We start from the raw sequence: 19182 nt of genomic DNA on the forward strand, positions 1-19182 counted from the left end.
CCAGAATGAGAAACCTGGGTCTCGGCCAACTTTCCCGCAGGCCGAGGAGGAGAGACGTAAATAGTTTTGGATCCAGGATTCCCTGATTCAATCAGGCCAATGAGACGCTCAGCCTGGGCATCCTATGCAGGTTGTGACATTCTGCATCCACCACCATGTTAGGCTCAGATTGGACTTTTCCTGGTTTGAAAGTCAGGCTCTTGTCTTCTAGGGAGAAATATCACACTTGTCTTTCCTACCCACCCAACTCCACCGGGAAACAGAGTCCAAGGACCTTGCCTTGTCTGTACAACAGGGAGATGGCCTGATCTGTACATGCGGATCTAGGCAGCACTCTCCTGTGATTAGATCCAGGAGTTCTGTGGCCTGATTTTCAAAAGAGCAGCAAGCCCAGCATCTCCTACTGGTGGGTGCTTATTCAGGTGCCTAAATAGGGATTTAGGGCTGTAAACTTTGGGCATCTAGTTTTCCAGATTCCAGCCCTGAATTCTAGTCCTGGCTCTGCCAGGAGTGATCTTGAGCAAGTCACTGCCCTGCTCTGTGCCTCAGTTTCCCCCTCTATACAATGGGGATAATGATACTTAGCCACTTTTTGTAAAATGCTTTGGGATTCGTGGCTGAAAAGCCCTATCTGAGTGCTTAGTGCTCATAGGATATATTGTTCTCCTTAATAATCAAATCAAATCTGCAAACTGGGAGTCTTTGTCTTTGACGTTCAGTGATTCTTTCTGTTGCCAAAGAAGTCTCCAGAAATGGAGAGGTCTGACATAGCAAATAATCAACGTGATTCTCAGAGGTCAGGTGCTCCACACTCTCTGCTAATCAAGGCCCCTTTAAGACATCACAAATCACGCAGTGAAAAATGGAGGCACCTCGCCTCTTTTACAAATCTCGGCTGAAACCCTTTGTGATTCCTTGGGACGGACGCAAGCCCTTTTTGGATAATCCCCAGGTGTCAGCCGTGCAATCCTTAGAGCAGGCCCAGCTCCCTCACTGGGTGTCTACACTGGGTCTGAGCTCAGATGGCTAGTTTGAGCCTCTGGCCTTGCAGCAATGTCCATGCTACAAGTGCGCTAGCTTGAGCCCTGCTAGCTCATGCCTGTCTACCCAGGGTACTCCCAGCTGCAGTGTAGACATACCCAGGGATGTCCCCTTATAACCATTTAGCATAGGCACCTCTCTCTAGCTCTGTCTCCCCACATCTATCCATCCCTATATCATCTAATCTACCTAATCCAGTGGTTCTCAAAAAGGGATATGTGTACCCCTGGGGGTATGCAGAGGTCTTCCAGGGGGGACATCAACTCATCCAGATATTCACCTAGTTTTACAACAGGCTACATAAAAAGCACTAGTGAAATCAATACACACTAAAATGTCATGCAGACAATGCCTTGTTCATACTGCTCGATATACTCTACACTGAAATGTAAGTATGATATTTATATTCCAATTGATTTATTTCATAATTACATAGTAAAAACGAGAGAGTCAGCACTTTGTCATTAATAGTGTGCTGGGACACTTTTGTACGTTTACGTCTGATTTTGTAAGCAAGTCATTTTTAAGTGAGCTGGAAATTGGGGGTATGAAAGACAAATCAGACTCCTGAAAGGGGTACAGTCGTCTGGAACGGTTGAGAACCACTGATCTAACTTCTGATGCCACCCCCTCACTGTCAGGTCTAGAGACATGATGCTGTAATGTTCTGGGGAATTTTAAATGAGACCACCAAATATTGGCATCTTTTCACAAGTGCAAAAGTTGCTTCATTGTGGGCTTGAGTCTTGACAGCATCACCTGAAATGCCACATGCTCTGCTAGGACTTTCCTGCCCTCGCAGCTGGGCTGGGAAGGGCAGAGCTGGCCCTATATCTGTGTAGGGGAAGCTGTCCACAGGGCTGCAGTACTGAAAGCATCCTTGGAGAACTGAATGGAGGAACCTGCATTTTAAAGCCAGATGTTATTAGATGTGCCTGAACATGAGAGACCTTGGGATAGTTCCTTTCAGGGAGGAGACAGGCTCCCCAGTCCGGTTGTGTAAGGCCACAGCCTCCTGCCGCCTTCCTTCCTGGGAATTACTTATGAGTTCTCCTGGGACTGAAAGTCACTGCAGCTCGAATCGTTCTGGGACACACGGTAAAGCAGTGCCAAGCAGCCTTGCACAGTGGTTAGAGAAGAGGATCAGGAGTTGGGATGAGTGGTGTGAACAGCACCTGCGTTGAAGCTCAGATACACTTGAAATCAGCTCTGGCTGGAGTCTGATCTGTTTGCAAGCCATTGATAGGCCACTCAGGGTCTGTGCCCATAATGTTCAGGGAAGCTGGATAGGGATTTTGGGGTCTCTCTCTGGGTAGCTGAGATCTTGCTGAGTCTTTCCATCACCGAGGGCCTTTGAGTACCAACCGTGGTCCCATGGGATGCATCGTAGGGCTCAGTCCAGCATGGCCAGTACTCCCACTCCTGATGTCACCACCCCAGAACTGGCTTGTGGGGCACAGCGAGATCCAGCTGGGAAGATCAAACCCCAACTTTTTATGTTGTTACACTTCAGAGCCTGGGAACCCACACAAAGCTGTTCTGACAAAAAACATTCATAAGCCAGCTCTGAATGGCACTTGGAAGGGTTCACACAGCTCTGCTCAGGACTCCTGGGTTCTATCTCCTGTACTTACAGGGCCCTCTTTGCCATGGAATCTGAGCACCTCACAATCTGCAATGTATCTATCCTCACAACACCCCTGGGAGGCAGGGCAAGGCTGTTATCCCCATTGGACAGATAAAAGAAAAGGAGTACTTGTGGCACCTTAGAGACTAACAAATTTATTTGAGCATAAGCTGTACCTCACGAAAGCTTATGCCCAAATAAATTTGTTAGTTTCTAAGGTGCCACAAGTACAACTTTTCTTTTTGCGAATACAGACTAACACGGCTGCTACTCTGAAATTGGACAGATAGATACCAAGGCACAGAGACTAAGTGACTTACCCAAAGCCACACAGCGACTAAGGAAGTGAACCCAAGTCTTAGGCCGCTGCCCTAACCACTAGACCCATTCTTCCTCTGTAGGGCCCGCCTCTGCTACAGACCCATTGTGTGACTTAGAGCAAGCCACTTAGCCCCTGATTCTGCCAACGTTTAAGCAAATGTTCCACTTACTCACCTGAGCATTGCCATTGAAATCAGTGGGACTTACATGAGAAAAGTTAAGCACATGCCTAGGGCCCTTTTGTGTGACAGTTTCTCCACCTGTAAAACAGGGGGGATAATACAGAGCCCTTTCAGTTTGTTGAACTGATCCTTTTGAGTCAATTCAACATGAAACTGTATTTCCCTATGGTGCTGCATTGCCTCATGGGAATTGTAGTTCAGGTGCCCTGAAGCCCCTATTCTCCACTGCGGGACAGGCTGCCCGGCTGAACTACCTCTCCCATGAAGCAATGTGGTCTTCCCTCTGACTGAGCTGCGTGGTACATCATGGGAGATGAAACTCTTCAGTGGAGAGACCATCTTTTTATTATAGTTTTTTTTTTATAGCAGCCAGCACAATGGGGCCCTGATCCCTGCTCTGCAATACAGAAATAAATAATAAAGACATGCTTCAAGGAAGACAAGTGAAAATATGATAATACAGCTGGCTAATTACACAGTACAAAATCTTGGGGTCAAAATGTAGTCTAAAGCCTGCATCGAATACTACAGTAGTATTTATTTCATGATTCCATCATGGTGCACCTAAACAGTCATCTTAACTCTATTGCTTATGCACTGGTGTACGAAATCATGCTAGTGCCAGTCAAGCACTGTCTCTCTCTCTCTCTATTAATATATATTTAAAGAGCTACAGGAAAAAGAGGGTACTTGAAAAAATAATTCATTCCCTAATGGGAGGTCCTCAGCTCTGCTTCCCAGTGCAGTCCCTGGGAAAAGTCCCCTCAATCCATCTACACTTCAAGCATCCAGTCTATGATTTGGACATGCTAAAAGTAGGTGCAGTTGGATATGAGCTCCTCCTAGAAAATTAGGGGCTGGCAGTCAGAGCATGGGCTAGTGGCAAGGTAATTTCCCCTAGATTGGCAGTAATCAGATTTGACCTCCGATTTCAGGATATGATTATCTGATAATAGGAAATAACCATTATCAGAATACCCAGCTCTTTCTGTTCTATGTTGCCTCCCATGACCAGCTCATCAAAATTCATCAGTAGATCGCAAAGACAGTCAGGATCATTATCCCCCCATAGAGGCTGATCCAAGAACTGTTACTATTATTATTACAATAGGACTCAGAGGCCACAGTCAGGATTAGATAAATATACTGACACATGAAGAGAAGCAAGTTCTCTTCATGTGTCAGCATATTTATGCCTGCATCTGTAATTTTCACTCCATGCAGCTGAAGAAGTGGGGTTTTTACCCCTGAAAGCTTATGCCCAAATAAATCTGTTAGTCTTTAAGGTGCCACCGGACTCCTTGTTGTTTTTGTGGATACAGACTAACACGGCTACCCCCTGATACTTGACAAAAATCCATGAAATATTGCCTCCATAGAACTTTGTGATAGCGAAATTCTTCTTACAGTGCGTTGCTAAGCAAGCAGCCTGACCAGCAGCATACTGAACCCCAGAGATGAACACAGGATAGATAGGTAGATAGATATGAACAGTCTGATTGAAGTCAATGGGTCTTGTCACTGATGATGCAAAGCTTTGTAGGGATGCCAGACGCTTCTGGTGTTTCTCTAGGTGGATTCCCCACCCCCCCATTCAGATGCCTCTCTTGGAGCCTCGTTCCGGTCTCATTGATACTAGTGTAAATCAGAAGTAAACCCACTGAAGCCAATGCAGTTACACTGGTGGTGTAAAACCAGGGTCAGCAAGATCAGCACCCGGCCCTTTTGTAGGTTAGTGGGAGCATCTTGTCCCCTGTTTGCTCCCTTGAATTCAAGGGGACAGTCAAGCCTGGGGTCGTGCATGGCGGAATGGGGGGGGAAGTGCTGATGCAGGGGTGTTTCCTGGGGTGAGCTGCTGGGGAGCAAGAGGGAACCAGTGTGGTTGTGAGGGAGAACAGGATTCGGGAAAGAGAGGAGGAGCATTAAAAGAGATGGAAAGAGAGAAAGTGAGAAAAAAAAGAGAAAATGAAAGAGGGAAAAAGAGGCATGAATGAGAGAAAACAGAAACGTGAAGGTGAAAGAAAGAGTGACCAAGAGACAAAGATCCCACCCCCACTCCAAACACACATGCCTCAATAGAGTCCACTTTCTGAGGCAATATTTCGATGTATTCAGATTCAGAGATGAGAGGGGCCCTATCGCCGAGTGAATACAAATCAGCCACTTGCAGCCATGTCCTGCTGCGGGTGTTACTAAATCCCTGAAGCCCACCTGCTTTCCCTGCTATACCAAAGGTATCAGAGTTGTATGGAACACGGGAAGAGTTTCCACCAGCTCAGATTTACCTCCCAGAGACTCTGAAACTTACCAACCTGCCCAAATCACTTTAATTGTGGAAACATCGCTTGGATCCCAACCACCAGATGTCCTACCTGCCCCCATACATTTTAATCTGTCAAGGTGACATGGGAATACACCGCAGCCATCTGTATTTTGTCATGTTTTACCCAGCGGCCATTGCTACAGTCAGCCCTCCTGAAAGGCTGTACAATGTTATTTGTGCAAGTATCACCGAATCATTTCACAGATGGATGAAATCGTGCTCCCTGGCTATGCGGCTTTCCCAGGTAATCTGTCCTCAAACAGGAAAAGGTGGGCAAGCTTTGACTTGAATCCTGATGAGACTCCTGGAATCAGATCCATTAAGGCCCTGATTCAGCCAAGCACGTGTTAAGTGTTTTGCTGAATAGGGATGAGATTCCTAAAGCTTTGTGCCCACGGGCGTAGATCCTGACTACTTGGACCACTGAGGTCCTGCAGAAAGAGCAGGAGATGTTTCTATCACCACCTCAGCTCAGATTTCCTCCCCTTTCACAGGGAGAGGAGGTGTTAAACCAGCGTCTGGGACAAGCACTCTGGCTGGGCCCTGAGCAAGCAAGGCCTACTCCTTTTTGGGCTGCCCTGGTTTAGTGCTCCCCCTTGAAGCAAGGGAAGTGGTGGCTGCTTTGCACCTGGGGCCTGAGGCCCAATCCAGCTAAGTCATCAGGCAGGGTTTACAGCTTGTGCAAAACCAGACCTTGGTGTTACCTTCCTGGACTGACAAAGCAACAGGAGAACACAGGGGCTGTAAGGCCAGAAGGGATCATTAGCTCACCCAGTCTGACCTCCTGCATGCCACAGGCCCCAGAACATCAGCCAGCTAGGCCCGTATGGAGCCCAGAATCTGCATAGATGCGACTGGGGCTCCGTCTGGCTCAAGGGCAGGGCTCAGGTTCAGACCAGGGGTCGGACCAGTTCTCCCTACTCTGATTTTCATACCCCACTGGGGCCCTGGGTGGCTCAGAGCTGGACCAGTTCACTTCTGGAACAGGGCTTGAGGCTGAAATTGGGGCTAGCTTAGTTGGGGAGAGGATTGGCGACTGGGTGCATCTCACCCATCTCTGCATTGGGCCTAACAATACTGCCGCCCACCTTGAGCCTAGATCCCTTTGTTTTTCCGCCATCGTTTCGCTCCACTGCTCAGAGATGCTTGTTATTTTTCTGCAACAAACGCTTCCCCCATTGCTTCCCACAGTGGAAACCAGGTGCAGTCAGCAATTATTCCACCAGCACAGGGGACACAGGGCTGTTTAGCAGGGTCTCCTCCCCTATCCATGGAGATTAGGCAATACATTTGCTCTGTCTCCCTCACTCCCTTTAGCACCCGGGTATCAGCACCAGGACTGGTGAACATATGGATGGACTCCAACAGACAGCATCCGTCTATAAATACATGAGCCCCTCACTAGCCAGGAGGTGCCATTTCTACAGAAATCCTTCTGTAACCTCATTGCTTTCCACCTATTTCAGTTCCGAGACTCAATGGGCTTTCATAATGCAGCGAAACTCCCCAGCCAACTCCGGTTCATCATCTCTGTCACCTTCAGCTCCGAGCACTTGTAAAACACCCCCTCAGATGCAACCCAGTTTCCACATGGCCTCTGTATGTCAAATAAGCGATTTGAACCCCAGGGGAGTTTGAAAGGGCGACTGGAGAGAGAGGCTGGTGTGTGAGCAGAAGGTGGCAGTGTAGACCCCCAGGACGTCAGATGTCAGAGCTGCGCTGACAAAAGGGAGTTCCATTGCTCAGGGGGCTACAGGGGATGGGACGGAGTCAGGAGGTGTTGGTTCTATTCCCAGCTCGGTCACTGGCCTGCTGGGTGTCCTTGGTCCTGTCACCTCCCCTCTCTGGGCCTCAGTTTCCACTTCGTCTGTCTCTTCAGTTTAGAGCATAAGCTTTTCAGGGTGGAGACTGTCTCTCACTACGTGTCTGTCCAGCACCCAACACAAGAGGGCTCTGATCTCAGCCGAGGCCTCCAGGTTCTACTGAAAGGAAGGATAATTTACTTCCTATGGCAGCAGCATCCTTGTGCTGAAGGACAGAAGGGCATAACCCAGGGAAGAGTGTTAGGCCCTGTCTAATGTGGGCATATTTGCAGCAGTGCAAACCCTGTGGGTAGAAGCCCTGCACCGGGGTGAGATGGGGTAATTTGCCTCATTCATCAGTTCAAATACCTCCAAGACAGACAGGCCCTGACAGAGAATGCCGGGCCAAATCCTAAAGAGTGCTGAGCACCCACACTCCCTTTAGCATCCGGCAGGGGGATGTGGATGCTCAGGATTTGGCCCATTATGCTCTGAGCATCATGAGTTAGTGACACACCCAAACTGTGACTGGTCTAGAGATCCCCCCACCCGGTTCAGTGCAGCAAGCTAAAGGAGCCCTTGAGAACCACACTCTTAGACATCATCCAGAACTTTTCTTTTGCAAGGGTGGGGAAAAACAAACCTGTTACTAGAGCACCCCAAAATTTACACGGCTGGTGAAACTGGCGAGGGAGACTGATTTGTCTTTGCCTCACATTTATGATGCAGACACAAGTGGCCGTTTCACCCCGTCTCACAATTCCGGTGAATTCTCTCTCTCTCACACTCACACACACACACACACAATTTTTTCCCCCACATTTTTAGGTCTGTTCAGTGCATGGAACGGAGAGAAGCTCAGCAAGGAGGGAATCCACCGGACCTGGAACTGAAAGAAAACATCACCTGGATCCCGACGGAACCCAGTTTCTGGCTTTGCCCAGCTCAGTAACTGGCCTGTAAACAATGCTGGGGAAAGAGGGCTGCTTGGGAAATCAAAGTAACCAAAGGCTTGAACTTTAAACTCCCTTCCAGGAGCCCTCATTGAATCAGTGGGAGCAGAATCTGGCTTGAAATGGGCGGCGGGGCAGTTAGTTAGGGGTCGTTCAGAGGCAGGGGTAAATCAGAGAAGGATAAATGGGTCATCACAATTCCTCTGCTCTCCTGAGCATGGGGCCTGCCAACTAGCGGTGCCAGCTACCCCACAGGGGGCAGGGAGGACGATTGCGTGGCCCATCGGGCGGCCTGAGGGCACAACGCCTCCCAGAGCTCTCCCTGGGGCGGCACAGCCCTGCACCGCTCCCAGTGCAGGCCAGTGCTGCACAGACACAATGGGGCCCTTAATCCACCATGCGGTGCAATAGCTGCAACCTTCCAACAATCCCAATCCCCCGATAGCGCTCTTCATTCACAGCCGCAAGCGAGCGGAGAGCAGCTTTGCTCTGGAGCAGCCGGCCAACCCCACTAAAGAGCCTGCCTCCTGCACCACAGACAGCAGGGCTGTCTCTACCACAGCCCAGCGAGGCCCTGGCACAGAGACACCAGGAGAGGCCCCATCTTGATAAGAGACCCTCAGAGCCTGTGGAATATCCCCAGATCTCCCTCTGCAATAGGCTGCCCCCCACAGTCACTTGTCCCCTGCCTTCCCAGCCTCCTCTGATTACTTAATTACAAGGCTTTGTTTTTATTGCACTGCTATCAGCTGGCAGCCTCGGCAGGGCAGGCAGCTGTATTTATTGCCTGTCCATTATCTGAGCACGCTCTCAAAATGAAATGAGAAATGCCCTGAAGATCTGTTACACCACATGCCTGCCCACAGGGTTTCATGCACTCACACACAGCCTAACTCTCCGCCTTCACTACACATGCTGCCCCCCCGTCCCCCCCACACACCGCCCCGCTGCATTTGCTGGGTTTCTTTACACCGGTGCAGAGGGGGAGGGACAGATCTAGGCAGCAGCGCCAGCCAAAATTCAGAATTTCCATGTGGGAGAAGGCCAGAAGGATCCATCAGATCATCTGGTCTGACCTCCTGTATATCACAGGCCACTAAGCCCAGCCCAGCTAGGCTTGCATTTCAACCCAATAGTCTATATTGAGGCTTGGAAGGATTAGATGGTTATCAGTAAATGTCAATTTTACCCTACACACACAAACCCAGGACAAAATATTTCCATCAATAATCATCGCAATTTACAAAGTAAAGAAAAATCGGCTTGAGAACGTATCCCGCTTTGATTTAAGGATATTTACTTTGTATATTTTGACAGGCAATGTTCACAATTTACATTTTAATGGTCATAAAGCGTCAGCTTTCGGAATCTTAACATCTACTGCCATTAACAGGTCTCTCTGCCCCCAATGTCTGATCCCCCATAAGTTCCTGCAACTGGGAAAATGTAAAGTGATAAAAATAAAGATATGTGCTTAAAAGAAACATTGATATTATCCGTCTACATAAAAAGGTAAATAAAAATCAAATCATGTCAAGTCTCCCTACAGTGGCCCTCCAGAGACTAAACAGTTGTGTGCCACAGGCAGAGAATAGGGGGGTGTTTTGACTTTTAAGTATATTGTGAAGAGCCAAACAGATGCCCAGTGGGGTTTCAAAAGCCCTGTGGCACCTAACTACCATTAAAACCTTTTGAAAATAGGATGTAGGCTCCTAAATTACTTAGGAGTTTTTGACAATCTTACTCTAAGTGACTTGCGTAAAGGACTCTCTGGCCAAGCCCTCAACTGAATCCATATTCCTCACTTTATTGTTCAAAATGCTTCAATGGGTTCCTATGAAATTTGAGCTCGATGTGTACTCATGAACTTGTCAAATCAGTATTTTCTGTGGCAAAGTTTCTGCCCAGGAAGGGGGCAGGGTATTCGTGCATTCTGTGCACTGGACGGGGATTCAGGAAATACAGATTCCGTTGGGGACTTGGCCAAAGATTCCTCTGGGACCCTGGGCAAATCACTTGGGTGCTCTTGAAAATTTGGCCCCAAGTGATTTAGGAGCCTAAGTCCCATTTGCAAAAGATTTCAAGGGGAGTTAGGTGCCCGGGGGGGGGAGGGGGTTTGAATACGCCACTAAGAGACTATCTGCATCTTTAGGCACCTAAGTACCTTTAAAAATCTGGCCCCCAGGAGGCTAAGTCCTATTGACTTTCAATGTGACTTCAGCTCATTTTTGAAAACGGCACTTAGGCGCCTCGGTCATTTCAAGGCATTTGAAAATGTTATTACTTACATTTCCATTGGTAACATGGGGTTAGTAGCACTTGCTTTCTCCCACCCTGCACCCGCCTTGTTTTTTTAGACTGCAAGCTCCGCAGGGCAGAGATTGTTTCTCACGAGGTTTACATACAGCCCCTACCGCCGGGGGGCCCCAGTCTCAGCTGAAGCCTCTGCTTACTGCTGGAATACAAGTAAAAACGAGGAAGGGACTAGGATTCAAGAGACGTGGAATGCAGTCCTGGCCATGCCCTGACTCACTGTGGCACCTTGGCCTGGTCACTTCCCCTCTCTGAGCCTCAGTTATCTCATCAGTAAAATAAGAATAACTCAGATTCTGAAGCCAGATCATCTAATCTGGCCTCCTGCAAAACACAGGCCTTCGGACTTCCCTGAATTAATCCTCATGTCAAGCATAAGGCTACATACCCACTTGGTAACATGCTTTGAAATCTGATTATGAAATATTGATGCTACTCCCTATTACTGCCCCTGCCCAAAGAACTCCTGAATATTATGTTATTATTTACCACAAACAGTGAGAGAACAGGACACGGAGATTTAGAGCAGTAAAATAATTCATATTATATATCCATAATATTTTTCATACTAGCTAGCTAGATGGGGACATACGGGGATAACCAGATAGATAGATGGAGGGGGAAATATAGGGTGATCTTGCTAGCTAGGGACACATGGGGATAGATAGATAGATAGATAGATAGATAGATAGATAGATAGATAGATAGATAGATAGATAGATAGATAGATAGATGCAAATCACTTTAGTAAGTGCTTCCCAATATAAGTAAAAGGGTTGTAATCTGAACATTATAAAAATATCCTATGCCTTCACTTCTAATAATGGCTGAGTATGGAAGCTGCATTATTATAAGGCAGTTTGGGGGAGATGTGAACTGAAAGCGCTTTCGTGGAGTACTTTGGTAGGCAGAATGAGTAACACTCCAACAAGATCTGAAGGAATTTCTAATGTGGCTTGGGGGAGGGGGTAGACAGGTTGGGGATTTTTCAGAGAGGGTTTGAGGAAATGTAGGAGAAAACTGCAAGGTTTTGGCCAAAGGACATTGTGGGTGCACAAGATCTGACGGAGCATTTAGGTGTATTTCATCCAGAAGCTGGTGTTTGGGATTTAGGAGAATTCTGCCAAACAGGTTGTCACAGAGCATTTATGGGGACAGGACTGTCAGTTGCAAGAGCATACATATTCAAGCACTGGACTAGCGGTGTCAGAATAGATTATGTGTCTATCTGGTTACGGGGCAGCATTTATCCACGTAGCAGCCAGCCAGAGACATCTAGGAAGACCCTTCCTGCAGGATCACTGTGATAACCATTCGTTGGCAAATCTGCACAGTTGTTTGTTTTCATGCTGGCAGGGTAGCTCTGTGCAAGGGCTCATCTGTGCATGAACGCAGCACTGCTTTGATTGCCCAGATGCCCCAGTGGACAACTCTGGATAACGGAGGTGTTGGACAATTGAGGAAACGTTCAATGCAATTAACAGACGTGGGCAGGCATGATCCTGTTTCAGATAAGAGGGAATTATGCTCAGATAATTGAGGCTGTGCAGGACTGGTTTAGGTTTATATATAAAGTATCAAGGAGACGTCTGTTTTTCTGCTAAACTCTGTTCACTTTGTTACCACATCTTCCCATTCACCCCTTCCCCATTTGTCTGATCATATACTTCATCCTGCGTGCAGGGGAAGGAATTAGATGATCTCTTGCGGTCCCTTCCAGCCCAACCTTTCTGGACCCCTTGGCACCAAGCTCTCCTGGGCAAGGACTGTCTTCTGTGTTATCTGTCTGCGCTGTCTGTCATAGGACAGTGGGGCCTCATCCTTGACTGGGGATCACCGTTGTAACCACTGTCACTGCTGCCTGAAATTCTCCAGCTGCTGTTCTGTAGCCAGTCAGAACAGATGATCAGAACGGTCCCTTCCGGCCTTAAAATCTTTGGCTCCAGGGAGCAGAGGGGAATCCTGCAGCATTTGATGAGATACTTGAGCTGAGACTCCCAGAGGTACAGCACAAAAGGGGCAGAGTGTGTTTCAAAGGCCCCCCCTTATTGTGCCGCCCCCCACCCCCCAATCTGGGTTTCTCCGGGTGCGGCATCAATTAGAATAGCCAGGGGTTGCTCTAAGTTGCAGTCGTCCCCCAAGAGCTGCCTATGGGACTCTGGAGATACCCCTCCCACGCTAGCTTGCCCCATGTGCCAAGGTTTACAATGGCAGCTGGCAACGTAGGGCTGCTTCTGGTTGGCATATGCAGTGCCTCCACCTGGGGGAATTCTGCCTGGGGCTTTAGCAGTGGAGGGGAGAATTAGAGCGGGTCAGGAATTTTCAGACTACCCAGTTTTTCGTTGGGGGATGCCGAGGGGTTGAAACTGTTCATGGAAAAGGATCGGTTTTGACAAATAGACTCCTAGACTTTAAGGTCAGAAGGACCATCACGATCATCTCGTCTGATCTCCTACACATCGCAGGCCACAGAACCTCACCCACCTGCTCCTGTGATAGACCCCCAACCTCTGGCTGGGTTACGGAATCCTCAAATCATGGTTTAAAGTCTTCAAGTTCCAGAAAACTCACCATTTACACTAGTTTAAATCAGCAAGTGATCCAACCCCCTTGCTGCAGAGGAAGGCGAAAAACCATCAGGGTCTCTGCCAATCTGACCTGGGGGGAAAATTCCTTCCCGACCCCAAATATGATGATCAGTGAGATCCTGACATGTGGGCAAGACCCACCAGCCAGACACCTGGGAAAGAATCCTCTGTAGTAACTCAGAGCCCTCCCCACCTAGTGTCTCATCTCCAGCCATTGGAGATATTTGCTGCTTGCAGTCACAGATATCCCATTGTAGGCAATCTCATGTCATGCCCTCCATAAACTTATCAATTCAAAAATATTTTTTTAAAAAAGGAAACAGTCTGAAAGGATTGAAACATTTTGACCGTTTTTTAAACAAAACGTTTCACTTTTGGTTGGAAATGTTAGGGAATTGATACTTTTTTAAAAGTTTAAAAAACACTTTGAAGGTCGAAATCAGAACAAAACAGTTCGACATTATCAAGACCAAATGATCTGACTGACCCGATGCAGTTTATTTCAGGGTACCAGTGCCTGAAAATGTTGAGATTTTGATGTTTCATCGTGATTCAGAATGGGGAAATATTTCAAAATCTCAAAAACTCATGTTTTTCACCATTTCCCCAGCCAGTTCTGTCCCTCCATTGCTCCAAGCCCTGTCCAGTCATACCTTGGCCCCCGGCCCCATTCCCTTCCACCTAGGCACTGCACCTTTTCTGACTCCCAGGGGCATTTCCGATTCAACTCGTTCCACCAGAACTCAAATTCAGTGTCACTGAAACCCCTAGCTGCAGCCCTGGAAAGCGGCAGTCAGGAATGCCCTAGTCTGAAGCCATATTTCTCTCCAGCCTTGGGAGAGGACAGTAGAGCCATTCCTTATTCACAATGCCAGATAACCTACTCGAATGAAAAAAATGGATCAATAGGACAGTAAATCTGCTCAAAGAGGATATTTACTGCTGAGCCAGGCCCTGCCTGGATTTGAGATTCAGCAAGACCGTGATGGGGGGGCAAAACAGTGTTAAGTGAGATGTACAGAACAGCACAGCTCCATGGCACAGTGCAGCACAGGGTCATGAGACGTTGCAGGGGACGGGGGACCCAGTGAGGAATGAAGTGTTGACAGGATATCATCATTCCTCACCTTATCGTACCAACTCAATATCCCTAAGCAAGCGCAGCTCCCTGCAGTGCTAGGTGTTGTACGTATGCATTGAAACTCTCCCTGCCCCAAAGAATTTACACTCTCAATTAACACAGGGAGGATTATTACCCCCTTTTACAAACAGGAATGGGGAGACTAAGCGACATGCCTGAGGTCACACCAGGAGTGCATGCCAGAGCCGGAGTGACCCTACATCTCCAGAGGCCCAGTCTAGCACTTCGATCACAAGCCCACCTTTCTCCATTCCTGCTTCTGGCTGAGTTCTGATCAGTGTTTTACAAGGGGCAGGGGAGATAGACCTCTCCAGAAACCTGGGCCCCATTGGTGTCAGGGGCTAAACTTCACTTGACTTCAGTGCAGCCAGGATTTTGCTCCTTGTGCGGCTGCTGCAACGAATCAGCTATCAGCAGATGGCTGGTTGGAGTGGAAGCCACCTGACAGCAGGAGGCGGGGACACATGGGGGCAGAGAGGAGACCATGCAAGTAGACATGCTCATGGCCACGAAGAGCCTGATCAGCTGTTCTCATGGTGTCCCCAACTCTGAGCACACCCCAAAGAACCACCCTGGTAAGCAACAACAACACACTGGCCCTACGGTCGCTCCGACCCAGGCTCACCTCTCAGAGGGCACGGTCCATCGGCCGCTGCACGGCTCCAGTCCTAGCTAGCTCAGTTCAGGGGCTTCTTGCCTGCAGAAAACTTCTCCTATGGAAGCCCAACTGCTCCAGCTCTGCTGCTTCAACGCCTGGGAGAAAGGCAGGGAGGAGAATCCCGTTAATTCCAAAGCGGCTGGAAGTCTCACCCATCACCCTCCCATTGCCTGTTCTCCATGTCAGCGGCCAGCCCTTTCCCCAGCGCAGCCACCTGCCGATGATTAGAAGGTAGAAGCAAGGCCCATGTGATGCTCAGGGATCACACCATCCTGTTGGCACTTGCCAGAGATCTGCTTTATTCTGCGTCCATTTACAACCAGCTGTGCCTAACAACCAGAGCCTCAAGGCATCTCGTCCAGCCTCTCTGGCTGGGAAGCTCATCCCTTAAAGGCCCACTCCCCTATAGCACACCCTAGAAGCCAACATCTCATTGCAGCTTCTGGAAGGAAAGGCCATGAGATAGCAATATAGCGTGTCATCCCATTTCTGCCAGTTACAGGTAATCCTCATCTTCTAGATTAGGAGTCAGACCCTCCCCTCCCCTTCCACCCAGCCCCAGCGGAGGAGAGCTTTCTTAGTTGTCAGTTTCACAGTGGGTTAAACGTGTTTTGAATCCCAAGCAGCAGCATTAATCATAGCAGGAGATTTCCACCCCAGCTATAACTACATCGGATGACTTGTTCATTAGCCCAGCCTTGTCTTCTGCCAGGTGTCTGTGTTGCAAACGAGGCCTCCCTAAACCAAGATCAGCTGTTTTTCTCCAAAGCCACCAACTTTTTTAAAATTTATCATCTGAAAATTGCACAGATTAATTTTTAGTGTGGGGAGGCCAAAGTTCTACCACATGCATGGGTGTGAATGTGTCACGGGAAATGGATCCATTTAGAAGTCCGAACAAGCCTCAGAGTCCAATGGGCTAGTCTGTTTATCATAGCCCATGGGCAGCCATTAAGCTACAGGCTCTGTTTGCACCTCTGGTTTGTTTATTTTGGGCTAGCTTGGATACCATTCGATCACATTGCTGAGCCCCTACTCATGTAAGCAGTCCCACTGGAAACAATAGGATTGCCGTGCAACCCAGCACTGCCAACCCCAAGTATCCAAAAAATCATGAGTCAAGCCCCCCAAAATCATGAAATTGACTTAAAAATCATGAGATTTTTAAGAAACTGCAAACAATGGGTTTCTTTTTATGTTTCTTTAGACACATAAAACCCATGACTTGAAAGTGGTCATGGTTTCAAGCTTTTTCCTTCAACCATGAAGGCTAAAAAACTTTTTTTTTTTTTTTTACTGACACCTGAGATTCCCATGTAATCCCCTGACTCCAGGGGCTGGGGCTTTAAGAAAAGCCCCCAGTATTGCAAGCCTCTCAATAAAAATCTTGATAAAAACCCTGCATACCAATGGGAATAATGGATTCACCAGCTAACCCTTGAACAGCTGCCCAGCAGACTGCGTTTTTATTACTGGCTCTTCTCTGATGGGAATGTCAGTATGAAAAGCAGCAGGTACCCTCCCTTATACCTACACTAGCAGGGCTTACTAACACCTTCCATAGCAAGATCTCTATGCACCAAACTGCCCACTAACCCCTGTGAATCAGGCCAGTACACATTATCTCCATTTTACAGAGGGGGAAACTGAGGCACAGGCAGGTTTAGCCACATATCCAAGGTCACCCTGTGAATCAGGGACAAAGCCAGGACTCTCTATTTTAGGTGGTCGTTGACATCAGTGCCATGTGAGAACAACGTGGATGTAAAACTCTACCGGATCAGAATGGTAGCATTTGCCCCCACTTTGCATGGTTGTGAATGAGGGTGTAATGGGGTATGGAGTGCTGAGGTCATATTACATCTAACTCTTCTACATGCCCCTTTTCCTGCACCTCCGCTGAACTGCTTGCTGAAGAGGCCAGAGCTCTGTCTTATCCAGACTTTGCAAAAAAACAACAACATTGCACAAAGTTACAGTTTAAGGGGTATTGTACGTAAAGCCCTGAATGGAGCAGTTAATAGTTCCCAGCCAGCTTCCAAGAGATACTAATGAATAACTTCTTAACCAAAAGCTGTTAGGTAGCTATCTACTGGTGTTTGCTATACACACATCCCCACTTCGTTGCTGTGGGGTATATTTAAATGCAGCATTTCTACACAATTTCCCTCCTTTGGCACACATACACTGCCCTTTGATCTTCTCTCAGCGATGATTTCTCAGTCCCTGTAGTGTAGTTACAATATGTAGTGGGTGTCACCAGGATTCTTTCAAGCCTGGAAAGAATGGCATTATCCCCGGTCTTTTCCAAACCCTCCAGCGCCTTGGCAGCAAACTGGAGTCTGGAATTCTTCACAGCAGCATTCCTGCCTTTGGGTTAACAGCTGACTGGTCTGCTCGGCAGCTGATAAGCTGAATCTGTAGCCTGTATCCAAAGGGGTTCAGGTATTGGGACCCCGCCCTCAGGGCAGATAGTTTCTCAGTCCCACATGGAACAGCCAGTGGGTCCGCAGAGTTGTCTTTAATTCTTGCATTTATACCCGTCCCCTCACTCCTGAGCTCCGATTGGCTCCGCTCTGGGAGGGTGACTGGCAGCTGCCTCTAAATGAAAGCTTCAGAACCAGCTACCGAGCATGTCCGTGAGCTGCCACACTTCCCTCAGGTGGTTCCTGGGCCCTTCTAGCTGGATTGCCCTGCTTTGCCTTCTGCACGTATGCAGTCACAGAGGATTCAATCAAAATCCACGTCAGATCCCAGCTGCTCCTCTCCCTCCCTTCGGATCCAAAAAAGATCAAATGCTGCAGGATAAAGCCTGTGGATTGCAACTGTGCCAGGCACAGGGTCATGGAGACACTGGCCCCAGGAATCCTGACTTGCTATACTCTGCTCTGTAGGCTAGAGCAGGGTGCAAACCCATTTATAGACTGTTCCTACTGCAGCCCATGCTCTCCTGCCTCTGCATACAGTGCGTGGCAGGGAACAGCTACACCTGCAGATGGAGTGTACAACCATGCGATCTGCAAGAAGGTATCAGTGCCGAGTCACTGCAGAAAAGGGGGAGCTTTGAACACCAGGATTTCCAGGTTATATTGTCTCTCTGTCTTCTCGATTGAGGACCCCTTCTCTTTCACAGTCTGTGGATCCGAAAGGACAAAGCCATTCAAAGGGGTCTCTGTTCTCCTGCATGCCCCAGGACCCCACTGCCCATCAAATGCCGTCCCATGGTTGCTGATGAAGACAGGGCTCCATTTCCTCATGTTCGACCGCTGGGTAGAGCAGTGTTGTGTGTTTATATCTTCTGCCACAAAAGGCCCCAGTGCACTCTGTTGGGGCCAGATTTTCAGGGGGGCCTCTCTGTCCGTGCTTGCGCGCAGCGGGCAGAAATAGCTGCAGACACAGTCCTGCACCAGCGGTACTTGTAGACACGCTTTAGTTCATCCAGAGGTCTGGGTGCCTGACTGTCCCCACCGATCGGGGCGCCCAAGGCAGCTAACCTGTGTGCCGTATCTCTCGGACACCAGGATGATGGGCACAGTATACACAGCTAGATACAGAAAGCCACTCCCATGCCACGACATGCAGCTGCCAGTTTTAGGAATGGTGCAGCACTTCTGACCCAATCTGAATGTTATCGGTCCCCCACAGGCACTTTCCCACTTCATAAAGGTTGGGACCCAAGTGCAAAATTCCCCGTCACGTGAGATCCACAAGGAGCTATCAGTTTTGGAGGGACAACTCCAAACCCAGTAAAGGAGGAAGAAACATACATCCCCTTTCCACCTACCTATGGCACTCACGTGGCCCCCTTTCCCCCCCAGCAGACCAGTGAAGTAAAGAAGAATAGTTATCCCCTTCTCACAGTTGGCAAACTGAGGCCCAGAGACACTAAAGACACACAGGAAATCTGTGGCAGAGCAAGGAATCAAGCGCGGGTTTCCCAAGCCCACAGCTAGACTCCTAACCACTGGCCCATCACCCGAGGAGCTCTGCAAGCATCCCTCTCTCTCCACCCCCTTTGCAAGTCCTTGCACAGAAAGTCCAAGGGCAACAGAACCAGCAAAGCTGCACAGACGCAGACGGCACACCTGGCCTAGACCCACTATCTGGGGCACTTGCCTGTGCTGTGGACAGTGTCTCTAATTTAATCCATCTTGGCTAATCTAGCCCAAGGGGAAAGCGGAGCCAAACGATTGCTCCTTGCTTGGAAGGAGTAGATCCTTCCAGCTCAGCAAT

General features: G+C 48.5%; 1 protein-coding gene across 3 annotated transcripts in view; it reads right to left on the reverse strand.

Moving 5' to 3' along the window:
• Nucleotides 1-19182, reverse strand: part of SRRM3 (serine/arginine repetitive matrix 3) — a 175553-nt gene that overhangs the window by 99041 nt on the left and 57330 nt on the right. For 2 of the 3 annotated variants that reach the window (XM_038375813.2, XM_043499447.1), the window contains exon 2: nt 14917-15044. The exons of the other annotated variant lie outside the window; for it this stretch is intronic. The gene's annotated coding sequence lies outside the window, so the exon portion shown is untranslated. The remainder of the gene's footprint in view (nt 1-14916; nt 15045-19182) is intronic. 3 annotated transcript variants of the gene reach the window in all.

Source organism: Dermochelys coriacea, chromosome 17, assembly GCF_009764565.3.
Source record: "Dermochelys coriacea isolate rDerCor1 chromosome 17, rDerCor1.pri.v4, whole genome shotgun sequence".
In the NCBI taxonomy this organism is placed as follows: Eukaryota; Metazoa; Chordata; order Testudines; family Dermochelyidae; genus Dermochelys; species Dermochelys coriacea.